The 15,833-nt window shown below is 50.4% G+C and overlaps 1 pseudogene; it reads left to right on the forward strand.

Annotated features, from left to right (window-relative positions):
• Positions 1 to 13,954, forward strand: part of LOC124028629 — a 30,646-nt pseudogene extending 16,692 nt beyond the window's left edge.
• The last annotated feature ends 1,879 nt before the right edge of the window (positions 13,955 to 15,833 follow it).

Here is a 15,833-nt window from a genome sequence, read left to right on the forward strand (position 1 = left end):
TCTAACATGGTGAGGAGGGTTCCCCTCTCTATCTGTTCCCCTCTCTATCTGTTCCCCTCTCTATCTGTTCCCCTCTCTATCTGTGACCCTCTCTCTCTGTTCCCCTCTCTCTCTGTTCCCCTCTATCTGTTCCCCCCTCTATCTGTTCCCCTCTCTATCTGTTCCCCTCTCTATCTGTTCCCCTCTCTATCTGTTCCCCTCTCTATCTGTTCCCCTCTCTATCTGTTCCCCTTTCTATCTGTTCCCCAGTCTAACATGGTGAGGAGGGTTCCCCTCTCTATCTGTTCCCCTCTCTATCTGTTCCCTCTCTATCTGTTCCCCTCTATCTGTTCCCCTCTCTATCTGTTCCCCAGTCTAACATGGTGAGGAGGGTTCCCCTCTCTATCTGTTCCCCTCTCTATCTGTTCCCCTCTCTATCTGTTCCCCAGTCTAACATGGTGAGGAGGGTTCCCCTCTCTATCTGTTCCCCTCTCTATCTGTTCCCCTCTCTATCTGTTCCCCTCTCTATCTGTTCCCCTCTTTCTCTCTGACCCTCTCTCTCTGTTCCCCTCTATCTGTTCCCCTCTCTATCTGTTCCCCTCTCTATCTGTTCCCCTCTCTATCTGTTCCCCTCTCTATCTGTTCCCCTCTCTATATGTTCCCCTCTCTATCTGTTCCCCTCTCTATCTGTTCCCCTCTCTATCTGTTCCCCTCTCTATCTGTTCCCCTCTCTATCTGTTCCCCTCTCTATATGTTCCCCTCTCTATCTGTTCCCCTCTCTATCTGTTCCCCTCTCTATTTGTTCCCCTCTCTATCTCTTCCCCTCTCTATCTGTTCCCCAGTCTAACATGGTGAGGAGGGTTCCCCTCTCTATCTGTTCCCCAGTCTAACATGTTGAGGAGGGTTCCCCTCTCTATCTGTTCCCCTCTCTATCTGTTCCCCTCTCTATCTGTTCCCCTTTCTATCTGTTCCCCTCTCTATCTGTTCCCCAGTCTAACATGGTGAGGAGGGTTCCCCTCTCTATCTGTTCCCCTCTCTATCTGTTCCCCTCTCTATCTGTTCCCCAGTCTAACATGGTGAGGAGGGTTCCCCTCTCTATCTGTTCCCCTCTCTATCTGTTCCCCTCTCTATCTGTTCCCCTCTCTATCTGTTCCCCTTTCTATCTGTTCCCCTTTCTATCTGTTCCCCAGTCTAACATGGTGAGGAGGGTTCCCCTCTCTATCTGTTCCCCTCTCTATCTGTTCCCCTTTCTATCTGTTCCCCAGTCTAACATGGTGAGGAGGGTTCCCCTCTCTATCTGTTCCCCTCTCTATCTGTTCCCCTCTCTATCTGTTCCCCTCTATCTGTTCCCCTCTCTATCTGTTCCCCAGTCTAACATGGTGAGGAGGGTTCCCCTCTCTATCTGTTCCCCTCTCTATCTGTTCCCCTCTCTATCTGTTCCCCAGTCTAACATGGTGAGGAGGGTTCCCCTCTCTATCTGTTCCCCTCTCTATCTGTTCCCCTCTCTATCTGTTACCCTCTCTATCTGTTCCCCTCTCTATCTGTTCCCCTCTCTATCTGTGACCCTCTCTCTCTGTTCCCCTCTATCTGTTCCCCTCTCTATCTGTTCCCCTCTCTATCTGTTCCCCTCTCTATCTGTTCCCCTCTCTATCTGTTCCCCTCTCTATCTGTTCCCCTCTCTATCTGTTCCCCTCTCTATCTGTTCCCCTCTCTATCTGTTCCCCTCTCTATTTGTTCCCCTCTCTATCTGTTCCCCTTTCTATCTGTTCCCCAGTCTAACATGGTGAGGAGGGTTCCCCTCTCTATCTGTTCCCCTCTCTATCTGTTCCCCTCTCTATCTGTTCCCCAGTCTAACATGGTGAGGAGGGTTCCCCTCTCTATCTGTTCCCCTCTCTATATGTTCCCCTCTCTATCTGTTCCCCTCTCTATCTGTTCCCCTCTCTATCTGTTCCCCAGTCTAACATGGTGAGGAGGGTTCCCCTCTCTATCTGTTCCCCTCTCTATCTGTTCCCCTCTCTATCTGTTCCCCTCTCTATATGTTCCCCTCTCTATATGTTCCCCTCTCTATCTGTTCCCCTCTCTATCTGTTCCCCTCTCTATCTGTTCCCCAGTCTAACATGGTGAGGAGGGTTCCCCTCTCTATCTGTTCCCCTCTCTATCTGTTCCCCAGTCTAACATGGTGAGGAGGGTTCCCCTCTCTATCTGTTCCCCTCTCTATCTGTTCCCCTCTCTATCTGTTCCCCAGTCTAACATGGTGAGGAGGGTTCCCCTCTCTATCTGTTCCACTCTCTATCTGTTCCCCTCTCTATCTGTTCCCCTCTCTATCTGTTCCCCTCTCTATCTGTTCCCCTCTCTATCTGTTCCCCTCTCTATCTGTTCCCCAGTCTAACATGGTGAGGAGGGTTCCCCTCTCTATCTGTTCCCCTCTCTATCTGTTCCCCAGTCTAACAAGGTGAGGAGTGTTCCCCTCTCTATATGTTCCCCTCTCTATCTGTTCCCCAGTCTAACATGGTGAGGAGGGTTCCCCTCTCTATCTGTTCCCCTCTCTATCTGTTCCCCTCTCTATCTGTTCCCCAGTCTAACATGGTGAGGAGGGTTCCCCTCTCTATCTGTTCCCCTCTCTATCTGTTCCCCTCTCTATCTGTTCCCCTCTCTATCTGTTACCCTCTCTATCTGTGACCCTCTCTCTCTGTTCCCCTCTCTCTCTGTTCCCCTCTATCTGTTCCCCCCTCTATCTGTTCCCCTCTCTATCTGTTCCCCTCTCTATCTGTTCCCCTCTCTATCTGTTCCCCTCTCTATCTGTTCCCCTCTCTATCTGTTCCCCTCTCTATCTGTTCCCCTCTCTATCTGTTCCCCTCTCTATTTGTTCCCCTCTCTATCTATTCCCCTCTCTATCTGTTCCCCAGTCTAACATGGTGAGGAGGGTTCCCCTCTATCTGTTCCCCAGTCTAACATGGTGAGGAGGGTTCCCCTCTCTATCTGTTCCCCTCTCTATCTGTTCCCCTCTCTATCTGTTCCCCTTTCTATCTGTTCCCCAGTCTAACATGGTGAGGAGGGTTCCCCTCTCTATCTGTTCCCCTCTCTATATGTTCCCCTCTCTATCTGTTCCCCTCTCTATCTGTTCCCCTCTCTATCTGTTCCCCAGTCTAACATGGTGAGGAGGGTTCCCCTCTCTATCTGTTCCCCTCTCTATCTGTTCCCCTCTCTATATGTTCCCCTCTCTATCTGTTCCCCTCTCTATCTGTTCCCCTCTCTATCTGTTCCCCTCTCTATCTGTTCCCCAGTCTAACATGGTGAGGAGGGTTCCCCTCTCTATCTGTTCCCCTCTCTATCTGTTCCCTCTCTATCTGTTCCCCTCTCTATCTGTTCCCCAGTCTAACATGGTGAGGAGGGTTCCCCTCTCTATCTGTTCCCCTCTCTATCTGTTCCCCTCTCTATCTGTTCCCCAGTCTAACATGGTGAGGAGGGTTCCCCTCTCTATCTGTTCCCCTCTCTATCTGTTCCCCTCTCTATCTGTTCCCCTCTCTATCTGTTCCCCTCTCTATCTGTTCCCCTCTCTATCTGTTCCCCAGTCTAACATGGTGAGGAGGGTTCCCCTCTCTATCTGTTCCCCTCTCTATCTGTTCCCCAGTCTAACAAGGTGAGGAGTGTTCCCCTCTCTATATGTTCCCCTCTCTATCTGTTCCCCTCTCTATCTGTTCCCCAGGCTAACATGGTGAGGAGGGTTCCCCTCTCTATCTGTTCCCCTCTCTATCTGTTCCCCTCTCTATCTGTTCCCCTCTCTATCTGTTCCCCTCTATCTGTTCCCCTCTCTATCTGTCCCCTTCTCTATCTGTTCCCCAGTCTAACATGGTGAGGAGGGACACAACCAGCCCTTCATTCTTTCTCTTCTACATCCCTCTGTTCCCCTCTCTATCTGTTCCCCTCTCTATCTGTTCCCCTCTCTATCTGTTCCCCTCTCTATCTGTTCCCCTCTCTATCTGTTCCCCTTTCTATCTGTTCCCCTCTCTATCTGTTCCCCTTTCTATCTGTTCCCCTTTCTATCTCTTCCCCAGTCTAACATGGTGAGGAGGGTTCCCCTCTCTATCTGTTCCCCTCTCTATCTGTTCCCCTCTCTATCTGTTCCCCAGTCTAACATGGTGAGGAGGGTTCCCCTCTCTATATGTTCCCCTCTCTATCTGTTCCCCTCTCTATCTGTTCCCCTCTCTATCTGTTCCCCAGTCTAACATGGTGAGGAGGGTTCCCCTCTCTATCTGTTCCCCTCTCTATCTGTTCCCCTCTATCTGTTCCCCTCTCTATCTGTTCCCCTCTCTATCTGTTCCCCTCTCTATCTGTTCCCCTCTCTATCTGTTCCCTCTATCTGTTCCCCTCTCTATCTGTCCCCTTCTCTATCTGTTCCCCAGTCTAACATGGTGAGGAGGGACACAACCAGCCCTTCATTCTTTCTCTTCTACATCCCTCTGTTCCCCTCTCTATCTGTTCCCCTCTCTATCTGTTCCCCTCTCTATCTGTTCCCCTTTCTATCTGTTCCCCTCTATCTGTTCCCCTTTCTATCTGTTCCCCTTTCTATCTGTTCCCCAGTCTAACATGGTGAGGAGGGTTCCCCTCTCTATCTGTTCCCCTCTCTATCTGTTCCCCTCTCTATCTGTTCCCCTTTCTATCTGTTCCCCAGTCTAACATGGTGAGGAGGGTTCCCCTCTCTATCTGTTCCCCTCTCTATCTGTTCCCCTCTCTATCTGTTCCCCTCTCTATCTGTTCCCCTCTATCTGTTCCCCTCTCTATCTGTTCCCCAGTCTAACATGGTGAGGAGGGTTCCCCTCTCTATCTGTTCCCCTCTCTATCTGTTCCCCTCTCTATCTGTTCCCCAGTCTAACATGGTGAGGAGGGTTCCCCTCTCTATCTGTTCCCCTCTCTATCTGTTCCCCTCTCTATCTGTTCCCCAGTCTAACATGGTGAGGAGGGTTCCCCTCTCTATCTGTTCCCCTCTATCTGTTCCCCTCTCTATCTGTCCCCTTCTCTATCTGTTCCCCAGTCTAACATGGTGAGGAGGGACACAACCCGCCCTTCATTCTTTCTCTTCTACATCCCTCTGTTCCCCTCTCTATCTGTTCCCCTCTCTATCTGTTCCCCTCTCTATCTGTTCCCCTCTCTATCTGTTCCCCAGTCTAACATGGTGAGGAGGGTTCCCTCTCTATCTGTTCCCCAGTCTAACATGGTGAGGAGGGTTCCCTCTCTATCTGTTCCCTCTCTATCTGTTCCCCCCTCTATCTGTTCCCCTCTCTATCTGTTCCCCTCTCTGTCTGTTCCCTCTATCTGTTCTATCTGTTCCCTCTCTATCTGTTCCCCTCTCTATCTGTTCCCTCTCTATCTGTTCCCCTCTCTATCTGTTCCCCTCTCTGTCTGTTCCCTCTCTATCTGTTCCCCTATCTGTTCTGTCTATCTGTTCCCCTCTATCTGTTCCCCTCTCTATCTGTTCCCCAGTCTAACATGGTGAGGAGGGTTCCCCTCTCTATCTGTTCCCCTCTCTATCTGTTCCCCAGTCTAACATGGTGAGGAGGGTTCCCCTCTCTATCTGTTCCCCTCTCTATCTGTTCCCCTCTCTATCTGTTCCCCTCTCTATCTGTTCCCCTCTCTGTCTGTTTCCCTCTCTATCTGTTCCCCTCTATCTGTTCCCCTCTCTATCTGTTCCCCAGTCTAACATGGTGAGGAGGGTTCCCCTCTCTATCTGTTCCCCTCTCTATCTGTTCCCCTCTCTATCTGTTCCCCAGTCTAACATGGTGAGGAGGGTTCCCCTCTCTATCTGTTCCCCTCTCTATCTGTTCCCCTCTCTATCTGTTCCCCTCTCTATCTGTCCCCTTCTCTATCTGTTCCCCAGTCTAACATGGTGAGGAGGGTCATTCTTTCTCTTCTACATCCCTCTGTTCCCCTCTCTATCTGTTCCCCTCTCTATCTGTTCCCCTCTCTATCTGTTCCCCTTTCTATCTGTTCCCCTCTATCTGTTCCCCTTTCTATCTGTTCCCCTTTCTATCTGTTCCCCAGTCTAACATGGTGAGGAGGGTTCCCCTCTCTATCTGTTCCCCTCTCTATCTGTTCCCCTCTCTATCTGTTCCCCTTTCTATCTGTTCCCCAGTCTAACATGGTGAGGAGGGTTCCCCTCTCTATCTGTTCCCCTCTCTATCTGTTCCCCTCTCTATCTGTTCCCCTCTCTATCTGTTCCCCTCTATCTGTTCCCCTCTCTATCTGTTCCCCTCTCTATCTGTTCCCCAGTCTAACATGGTGAGGAGGGTTCCCCTCTCTATCTGTTCCCCTCTATCTGTTCCCCTCTCTATCTGTCCCCTTCTCTATCTGTTCCCCAGTCTAACATGGTGAGGAGGGACACAACCCGCCCTTCATTCTTTCTCTTCTACATCCCTCTGTTCCCCTCTCTATCTGTTCCCCTCTCTATCTGTTCCCCTCTCTATCTGTTCCCCTCTCTATCTGTTCCCCAGTCTAACATGCTGAGGAGGGTTCCCCTCTCTATCTGTTCCCCAGTCTAACATGGTGAGGAGGGTTCCCCTCTCTATCTGTTCCCCTCTCTATCTGTTCCCCTCTCTATCTGTTCCCCTCTCTATCTGTTCCCCTCTCTGTCTGTTTCCCTCTCTATCTGTTCCCCTCTCTATCTGTTCCCCTCTCTATCTGTTCCCCTCTCTATCTGTTCCCCTCTCTATCTGTTCCCCTCTCTGTCTGTTTCCCTCTCTATCTGTTCCCCTCTCTATCTGTTCCCCTGTCTATCTGTTCCCCTCTCTATCTGTTCCCCTCTCTATCTGTTCCCCAGTCTAACATGGTGAGGAGGGTTCCCCTCTCTATCTGTTCCCCTCTCTATCTGTTCCCCAGTCTAACATGGTGAGGAGGGTTCCCCTCTCTATCTGTTCCCCTCTCTATCTGTTCCCCTCTCTATCTGTTCCCCTCTCTGTCTGTTTCCCTCTCTATCTGTTCCCCTCTATCTGTTCCCCTCTCTATCTGTTCCCCAGTCTAACATGGTGAGGAGGGTTCCCCTCTATCTGTTCCCCTCTCTATCTGTTCCCCTCTCTATCTGTTCCCCAGTCTAACATGGTGAGGAGGGTTCCCCTCTCTATCTGTTCCCCTCTCTATCTGTTCCCCTCTCTATCTGTTCCCCAGTCTAACATGGTGAGGAGGGTTCCCCTCTCTATCTGTTCCCCTCTATCTGTTCCCCTCTCTATCTGTCCCCTTCTCTATCTGTTCCCCAGTCTAACATGGTGAGGAGGGACACAACCCGCCCTTCATTCTTTCTCTTCTACATCCCTCTGTTCCCCTCTCTATCTGTTCCCCTCTCTATCTGTTCCCCTCTCTATCTGTTCCCCTCTCTATCTGTTCCCCAGTCTAACATGGTGAGGAGGGTTCCCCTCTCTATCTGTTCCCCTCTCTATCTGTTCCCCTGTCTATCTGTTCCCCTCTCTATCTGTTCCCCTCTCTATCTGTTCCCCAGTCTAACATGGTGAGGAGGGTTCCCCTCTCTATCTGTTCCCCTCTCTATCTGTTCCCCAGTCTAACATGGTGAGGAGGGTTCCCCTCTCTATCTGTTCCCCTCTCTATCTGTTCCCCTCTCTATCTGTTCCCCTCTCTATCTGTTCCCCTCTCTGTCTGTTTCCCTCTCTATCTGTTCCCCTCTCTATCTGTTCCCTCTCTATCTGTTCCCCTCTCTATCTGTTCCCCTCTCTATCTGTTCCCCTCTCTATCTGTTCCCCTCTCTGTCTGTTTCCCTCTCTATCTGTTCCCCTCTCTATCTGTTCCCCTCTCTATCTGTTCCCCTCTCTATCTGTTCCCCTCTTTATCTGTTCCCCTCCTCTATCTGTTCCCCTCCTCTATCTGTTCCCCTTTTTATCTGTTCCCCTCCTCTATCTGTTCCCCTCCTCTATCTGTTCCCCTCCTCCCTCTGTTCCCCTCCTCCCTCTGTTCCCCTCCTCTCTCTGTCTCTGTGTTCCCCTCCTCTTGTTCCCTGATCAGTAGTTCCCCTCCTCTGTCTATAATGTTGTTTCCTGGTCAGTAGTTCCCCTCCTCTGTCTATAATGTTGTTCCCTGATCAGTAGTTCCCCTCCTCTGTCTATAATGTTGTTTCCTGGTCAGTAGTTCCCCTCCTCTGTCTATAATGTTGTTTCCTGGTCAGTAGTTCCCCTCCTCTGTCTATAATGTTGTTTCCTGGTCAGTAGTTCCCCTCCTCTGTCTATAATGTTGTTTCCTGGTCAGTAGTTCCCCTCCTCTGTCTATAATGTTGTTTCCTGGTCAGTAGTTCCCCTCCTCTGTCTATAATGTTGTTTCCTGGTCAGTAGTTCCCCTCCTCTGTCTATAATGTTGTTTCCTGGTCCAGCAGGAGACCGTGGAGGGTTACCGGCGCTACTTCAATCAGATCGTAGGCTTCTTCCTGGTGGAGGACCACGTTCTGCACTCCACACAGGGACTGTTAACCAGAGCCTTTACTGAGGAACTGTGGAACATGGCCCTGTCTAAGATCACTGCCGTGCTCCGCACACACTCTGTGAGTACACACACACACACACTCTGTGAGTACACACACACACACACTAAATACACAACCACACTCTGTGAGTACACACACACACACACACACACACACACACACACACACACACACACACACACACACACACACACACACACACACACACACACACACACACACACACACACACACACACACACACACACACACACACACACACACTAAATACACAACCACACTCTGTGAGTACACACACACACACAACCACACTCTGTGAGTACACACACACACCCCTGGACGTGAGGGGGAGTGAGTGTCCTGGCTCGACAAGGTCTGTGGGGTCATGGAGTGCTCAGCCCTGTGTCTTTTTACCATTGAAAGTGTCCTAGCAGGGGGCTAAAGCCTGTTATCAGTGGGAGAGGACCAGGGTAGCAGTCACACTAACCCTAGCAGGGGGCTAAAGTCTCTTAGTGGGAGAGGACCAGGGTAGCATCACCCCTGGGATATCACCACCTTCATCCCTGGGATATCACCACCATCATCCCTGGGATATCACCACCATCATCTCTGGGATATCACCACCATCATCCCTGGGATATCACCACCCTCATCCCTGGGATATCACCACCATCATCCCTGGGATATCACCACCATCATCCCTGGGATATCACCACCATCATCCCTGGGATATCACCACCATCATCCCTGGGATATCACCACCCTCATCCCTGGGATATCACCACCATCATCCCTGGGATATCACCACCCTCATCGCTGGGATATCACCACCCTCATCCCTGGGATATCATCACCCTCATCCCTGGGATATCACCACCCTCATCCCTGGGATATCACCACCCTCATCCCTGGGATATCACCACCCTCATCCTTGGGATATCACCACCCTCATCCCTGGGATATCACCACCCTCATCCCTGGGATATCACCACCATCATCCCTGGGATATCACCACCCTCATCCCTGGGATATCACCACCCTCATCCCTGGGATATCACCACCCTCATCCCTGGGATATCACCACCATCATCCCTGGGATATCACCACCATCATCCCTGGGATATCACCACCATCATCCCTGGGATAACACCACCCTCATCCCTGGGATATCACCACCCTCATCCCTGGGATATCACCACCCTCATCCCTGGGATATCACCACCCTCATCCCTGGGATATCACCACCCTCATCCCTGGGATATCACCACCATCATCCCTGGGATATCACCACCATCATCCCTGGCTGATGTCCAACCGCCCCTGATGCCTCTTTCTCCACACCTCTGAGCTCACAGCCCTGTTACCATAGTCACACTAGTTCAACTGCCGTTCTTGTTCCAGTCTGTCCCCATCAATCTGTCCCCATGAGGCCAGTCTGTCCCCATGAGGCCAGTCTGTCCCCATCAATCTGTCCCCATGAGGCCAGTCTGTCTCCATGAGGCCAGTCTGTCCCCATGAGGCCAGTCTGTCCCCATGAGGCCAGTCTGTCCCCATGAGGCCAGTCTGTCCCCATGAGGCCAGTCTGTCCCCATGAGGCCAATCTGTCCCCATGAGGCCAGTCTGTCCCCATGAGGCCAATCTGTCCCCATGAGGCCAGTCTGTCTCCATGAGGCCAGTCTGTCCCCATGAGGCCAGTCTGTCCCCATGAGGCCAGTCTGTCTCCATGAGGCCAGTCTGTCCCCATCAATCTGTCCCCATGAGGCCAGTCTGTCCCCATCAATCTGTCCCCATGAGGCCAGTCTGTCCCCATGAGGCCAGTCTGTCTCCATGAGGCCAGTCTGTCTCCATGAGGCCAGTCTGTCCCCATGAGGCCAATCTGTCCCCATGAGGCCAGTCTGTCTCCATGAGGCCAGTCTGTCTCCATGAGGCCAGTCTGTCTCCATGAGGCCAGTCTGTCCCCATGAGGCCAGTCTGTCCCCATGAGGCCAGTCTGTCTCCATGAGGCCAGTCTGTCCCCATGAGGCCAGTCTGTCCCCATGAGGCCAGTCTGTCCCCATGAGGCCAGTCTGTCCCCATGAGGCCAGTCTGTCTCCATGAGGCCAGTCTGTCTCCATGAGGCCAATCTGTCCCCATGAGGCCAGTCTGTCCCCATGAGGCCAGTCTGTCCCCATGAGGCCAGTCTGTCCCCATGAGGCCAGTCTGTCTCCATGGGGCCAGTCTGTCTCCATGGGGCCAGTCTGTCCCCATGGGGCCAGTCTGTCCCCATCGGGCTGCAATGCCCTGAGGTCTTCATTAGACCAGTGGAGCCCTGCTCAATGCTGCTCACTGGGAGGGCCTGCCAGGAACAAGGGCCTAGATACCACTTATCATTCCTAACACCAAGGCTTCTAGATACCACTTATCATTCCTAACACCAAGGCTTCTAGATACCACTTACCATTCCTAACACCAAGGCTTCTAGATAAGCCCTTACCATTCCTAACACCAAGGCTTCTAGATAAACCCTTACCATTCCTAACACCAAGGTTTCTAGATAAGCCCTTACCATTCCTAACACCAAGGCTTCTAGATAAACCCTTACCATTCCTAACACCAAGGCTTCTAGATAAACCCTTACCATTCCTAACACCAAGGTTTCTAGATAAGCCCTTACCATTCCTAACACCAAGGCTTCTAGATAAACCCTTACCATTCCTAACACCAAGGTTTCTAGATAAACCCTTACCATTCCTGACACCAAGGCTTCTAGATAAACCCTTACCTCACCCAGAAGGCTGGGAGTAACACTTTCCTTTTCCCTTTTGATTGTGACGGACTTCCACCCCCCCTGTCTTCTTTTCCAGTCGTAATACCAATTTTCTGTATAAACAGCCTCTACAATATAGCCTCTTCAGTATCACCAGCGAAGCACCATCACACCTCCTCTTCCATGCTTCACGGTGGGAACCATACATGCGGAGATCATCCATTCACCTAAATCAAATCAAATCAAATTGTATTTATATAGCCCTTCGTACATCAGCTGATATCTCAAAGTGCTGTACAGAAACCCAGCCTAAAACCCCAAACAGCAAACAATGCAGGTGTAAAAGCACGGTGGCTAGGAAAAACTCCCTAGAAAGGCCAAAACCTAGGAAGAAACCTAGAGAGGAACCAGGCTATGTGGGGTGGCCAGTCCTCTTCTGGCTGTGCCGGGTAGAGATTATAACAGAACGTGGCCAAGATGTTCAAATGTTCATAAATGACCAGCATGGTTGAATAATAGTAAGGCAGAACAGTTGAAACTGGAGCAGCAGCATGGCCAGGTGGACTGGGGACAGCAAGGAGTCATCATGTCAGGTAGTCCTGGGACATGGTCCTAGGGCCCAGGCCAGTTGAAACTGGAGCAGCAGCATGGCCAGGTGGACTGGGGACAGCAAGGAGTCATCATGTCAGGTAGTCCTGGGGCATGGTCCTAGGGCTCAGGTCCTCCGAGAGAGAGAAAGAAAGAGAGAAGGAGAGAATTAGAGAACGCACACTTAGATTCACACAGGACACCGAATAGGACAGGAGAAGTACTCCAGATATAACAAACTGACCCTAGCCCCCCGACACAAACTACTGCAGCATAAATACTGGAGGCTGAGACAGGAGGGGTCAGGAGACACTAAACCCTTACCATTCCTAACACCAAGGTTTCTAGATAAACCCTTACCATTCCTGACACCAAGGCTTCTAGATAAACCCTTACCATTCTTAACACCAAGGTTTCTAGATAAACCCTTACCATCCCTGACACCAAGGTTTCTAGATAAACCCTTACCTCACCCAGAAGGCTGGGAGTAACACTTTCCTTTTCCCTTTTGATTGTGACGGACTTCCACCCCCCCTGTCTTCTTTTCCAGTCGTACTGCAGCGATCCTGACCTGGTGCTGCAGCTGAAGAACCTCATTGTCATATTTGCAGACACATTACAGGTGAGTCTTGTCCAGCTCTTCAGACTGGGTGATAAGATAGTATGAATTAAACCTAGAGCTCTTATAAGGTATGAGTGAAGCAGCTGTTGTTGTCTGTTAATGTTCTGTATTATGTCATGTTCTGTGTTCCGTGTTCTGTGTTCTGTGTTCCATGTCCTGTGTTCTGTGTTCCATGTCCTGTGTTCTGTGTTCTGCGTGGACCCCAGGAAGAGTAGCTGCTGCTTTCACAACAGCTAATGGGGGATCCTGATCCAATACCCAAGCAGTTTGGTCATTAACCAGTGGAGCAGATTGTGATGCCTCTGGTTTGTAACCTCCCTCTCTCTCTCCAGGGTTATGGCTACCCAGTGAACAGACTGTTTGACCTGCTGTTTGAGATCAGAGACCAGTACAATGAAACGCTGCTGAAGAAATGGGCTCTGGTGTTCAGGGAGGTCTTTGAACTGGACAACTACAGCCCTATCCCCGTAGACACTGAAGAAGAGTACAAGTCTGTCGTTAGTAGATTCCCCTTCCACGACGCAGAAATTGAAAAGGTTTGTCCATTCATTCAACACCCTTTATTGTAAAAACGGACTAACTTCACGACATCAAGATGCGATGGGAATGTCAACTGTCTATATGCTCCTTATAGAGGTCCTAGGGGTTAAATAACCTGGGTTGTAAAGTCAACTGTCTATATGCTCCTTATAGAGGTCCTAGGGTTAAATAACCTGGGTTGTAAAAGTCAACAGTCTATATGCTCCTTATAGAGGTGCTAGGGGTTAAATAACCTGGGTTGTAAAGTCAACGGTCTGTGTGCTCCTTATAGAGGTCCTAGGGGTTAAATAACCTGGGTTGTAAAGTCAACAGTCTATATGCTCCTTATAGAGGTCCTAGGGGTTAAATAACCTGGGTTGTAAAAGTCAACAGTCTATATGCTCCTTATAGAGGTCCTAGGGGTTAAATAACCTGGGTTGTAAAGTCAACAGTCTATATGCTCCTTATAGAGGTCCTAGGGGTTAAATAACCTGGGTTGTAAAGTCAACAGTCTATATGCTCCTTATAGAGGTCCTAGGGGTTAAATAACCTGGGTTGTAAAGTCAACAGTCTATATGCTCCTTATAGAGGTCCTAGGGGTTAAATAACCTGGGTTGGAAAGTCAACTGTCTATATGCTCCTTATAGAGGTCCTAGGGGTTAAATAACCTGGGTTGGAAAGTCAACTGTCTATATGCTCCTTATAGAGGTCCTAGGGGTTAAATAACCTGGGTTGGAATGTCAACTGTCTATATGCTCCTTATAGAGGTCCTAGGGGTTAAATAACCTGGGTTGTAAAGTCAACAGTCTATATGCTCCTTATAGAGGTCCTAGGGGTTCAGTTAAATGACCTGGGTTGTATTTGTTGTCGCCCCAACAGCAAGACTTTCCAAAGAAGCTACCGATGTCTCAGTCTGTGCCTCAGATCTACGTTCAGGTCAAAGAGTTCATCTACGCCAGTCTGAAGTTCTCCGAGTCACTGCATCGCAGGTGAGTCAGTCGGATCACCGGCTGCTTCTCAAATCACTACCTATTTCCTGTGTCGTGCACTACTTTTGACCAGAGTCCATTGGGCTTCGGTGTAAAAGTAGTGCACTATGTAGGGAAGTGGTTGCCGATAGGGACACCGTATAAAGCGGTTGTATTTAATACTGTGGGTCAGTCTTAAAGTCTTGTTGTGTGCTATTTGCTTAGTGGGTTTGCAAATGTCAGTGCGGTACAGTTTGTTATTTACACTAGCATGCTAAGGATTTGTCTGGCTGGTCAACACCTTTCTCATCCGACTGTTATCTGGGTCAGATGATGTAATATCTGTAACATGTGTTGAGTGTTGACCTTCAGCTGTCAGCCTGGCTGGTCCCTCACTCTAGGGTCCCTAGTACAGGGGTTAATAACTGGGAGTCTTCCCTCACTAGGGTCCCTAGTACAGGGTAAATAACTGGGAGTCTGTTCCCTCACTAGGGTCCCTAGTACAGGGTTTAATAACTGGGAGTCAGAGCCTGGCTGTTCCCTCACTAGGGTCCCTAGTACAGGGGTTAATAACTGGGAGTCAGAGCCTGGCTGTTCCCTCACTAGGGTCCCTAGTACAGGGTTAATAACTGGGAGTCTGGTCCCTCACTAGGGTCCCTAGTACAGGGGTTAATAACTGGGAGTCTGTTCCCTCACTAGGGTCCCTAGTACAGGGGTTAATAACTGGGAGTCAGAGCCTGGCTGTTCCCTCACTAGGGTCCCTAGTACAGGGTTAATAACTGGGAGTCTGGTCCCTCACTAGGGTCCCTAGTACAGGGGTAAATAACTGGGAGTCTGTTCCCTCACTAGGGTCCCTAGTACAGGGGGTTAATAACTGGGAGTCAGAGCCTGGCTGTTCCCTCACTAGGGTCCCTAGTACAGGGGTTAATAACTGGGAGTCAGAGCCTGGCTGTTCCCTCACTAGGGTCCCTAGTACAGGGTTTAATAACTGGGAGTCTGTTCCCTCACTAGGGTCCCTAGTACAGGGTTAATAACTGGGAGTCTGTTCCCTCACTAGGGTCCCTAGTACAGGGTTTAATAACTGGGAGTCAGAGCCTGGCTGTTCCCTCACTAGGGTCCCTAGTAAAGGGTTTAATAACTGGGAGTCTGTTCCCTCACTAGGGTCCCTAGTACAGGGGTTAATAACTGGGAGTCTGTTCCCTCTCTAGGGTCCCTAGTACAGGGGTTAATAACTGAGAGTCTGTTCCCTCACTAGGGTCCCTAGTACAGGGGTTAATAACTGGGAGTCTGTTCCCTCACTAGGGTCCCTAGTACAGGGGTTAATAACTGGGAGTCTTTTCCCTCTCTAGGGTCCCTAGTACAGGGTTAATAACTGGGAGTCTGTTCCCTCACTAGGGTCCCTAGTACAGGGGTTAATAACTGGGAGTCAGAGCCTGGCTGTTCCCTCACTTCGTCTGGTAGAGAGGCATCGTTGGTCAGATCACGGCTAGGTCTCCATTGACTTCGTCTGGTAGAGAGGCATTGTTGAGCAGATCACGGCTGGGTCTCCGTTGTAACCCGTAATGCACTGTATCTGGTAGAGAGGCATCGTTGGGCAGATCACGGTTGGGTCTCCATTGACTTCGTCTGGTAGAGAGGCATCGTTGGGCAGATCACGGCTGGGTCTCCATTGTAACCCGTAATGCACTGTATCTGGTAGAGAGGCATCGTTGGGCAGATCACGGTTGGGTCTCCATTGACTTCGTCTGGTAGAGAGGCATCGTTGGTCAGATCACGGCTAGGTCTCCATTGACTTCGTCTGGTAGAGAGGCATCGTTGGGCAGATCACGGCTAGGTCTCCATTAACTTCGTCTGGTAGAGAGGCATCGTTGGTCAGATCACGGCTGGGTCTCCATTGACATCTTCTGGTAGAGCGGCATCGTTGGGCAGATCACG

This window comes from Oncorhynchus gorbuscha, unplaced genomic scaffold (assembly GCF_021184085.1).
Source record: "Oncorhynchus gorbuscha isolate QuinsamMale2020 ecotype Even-year unplaced genomic scaffold, OgorEven_v1.0 Un_scaffold_4543, whole genome shotgun sequence".
In the NCBI taxonomy this organism is placed as follows: Eukaryota; Metazoa; Chordata; class Actinopteri; order Salmoniformes; family Salmonidae; genus Oncorhynchus; species Oncorhynchus gorbuscha.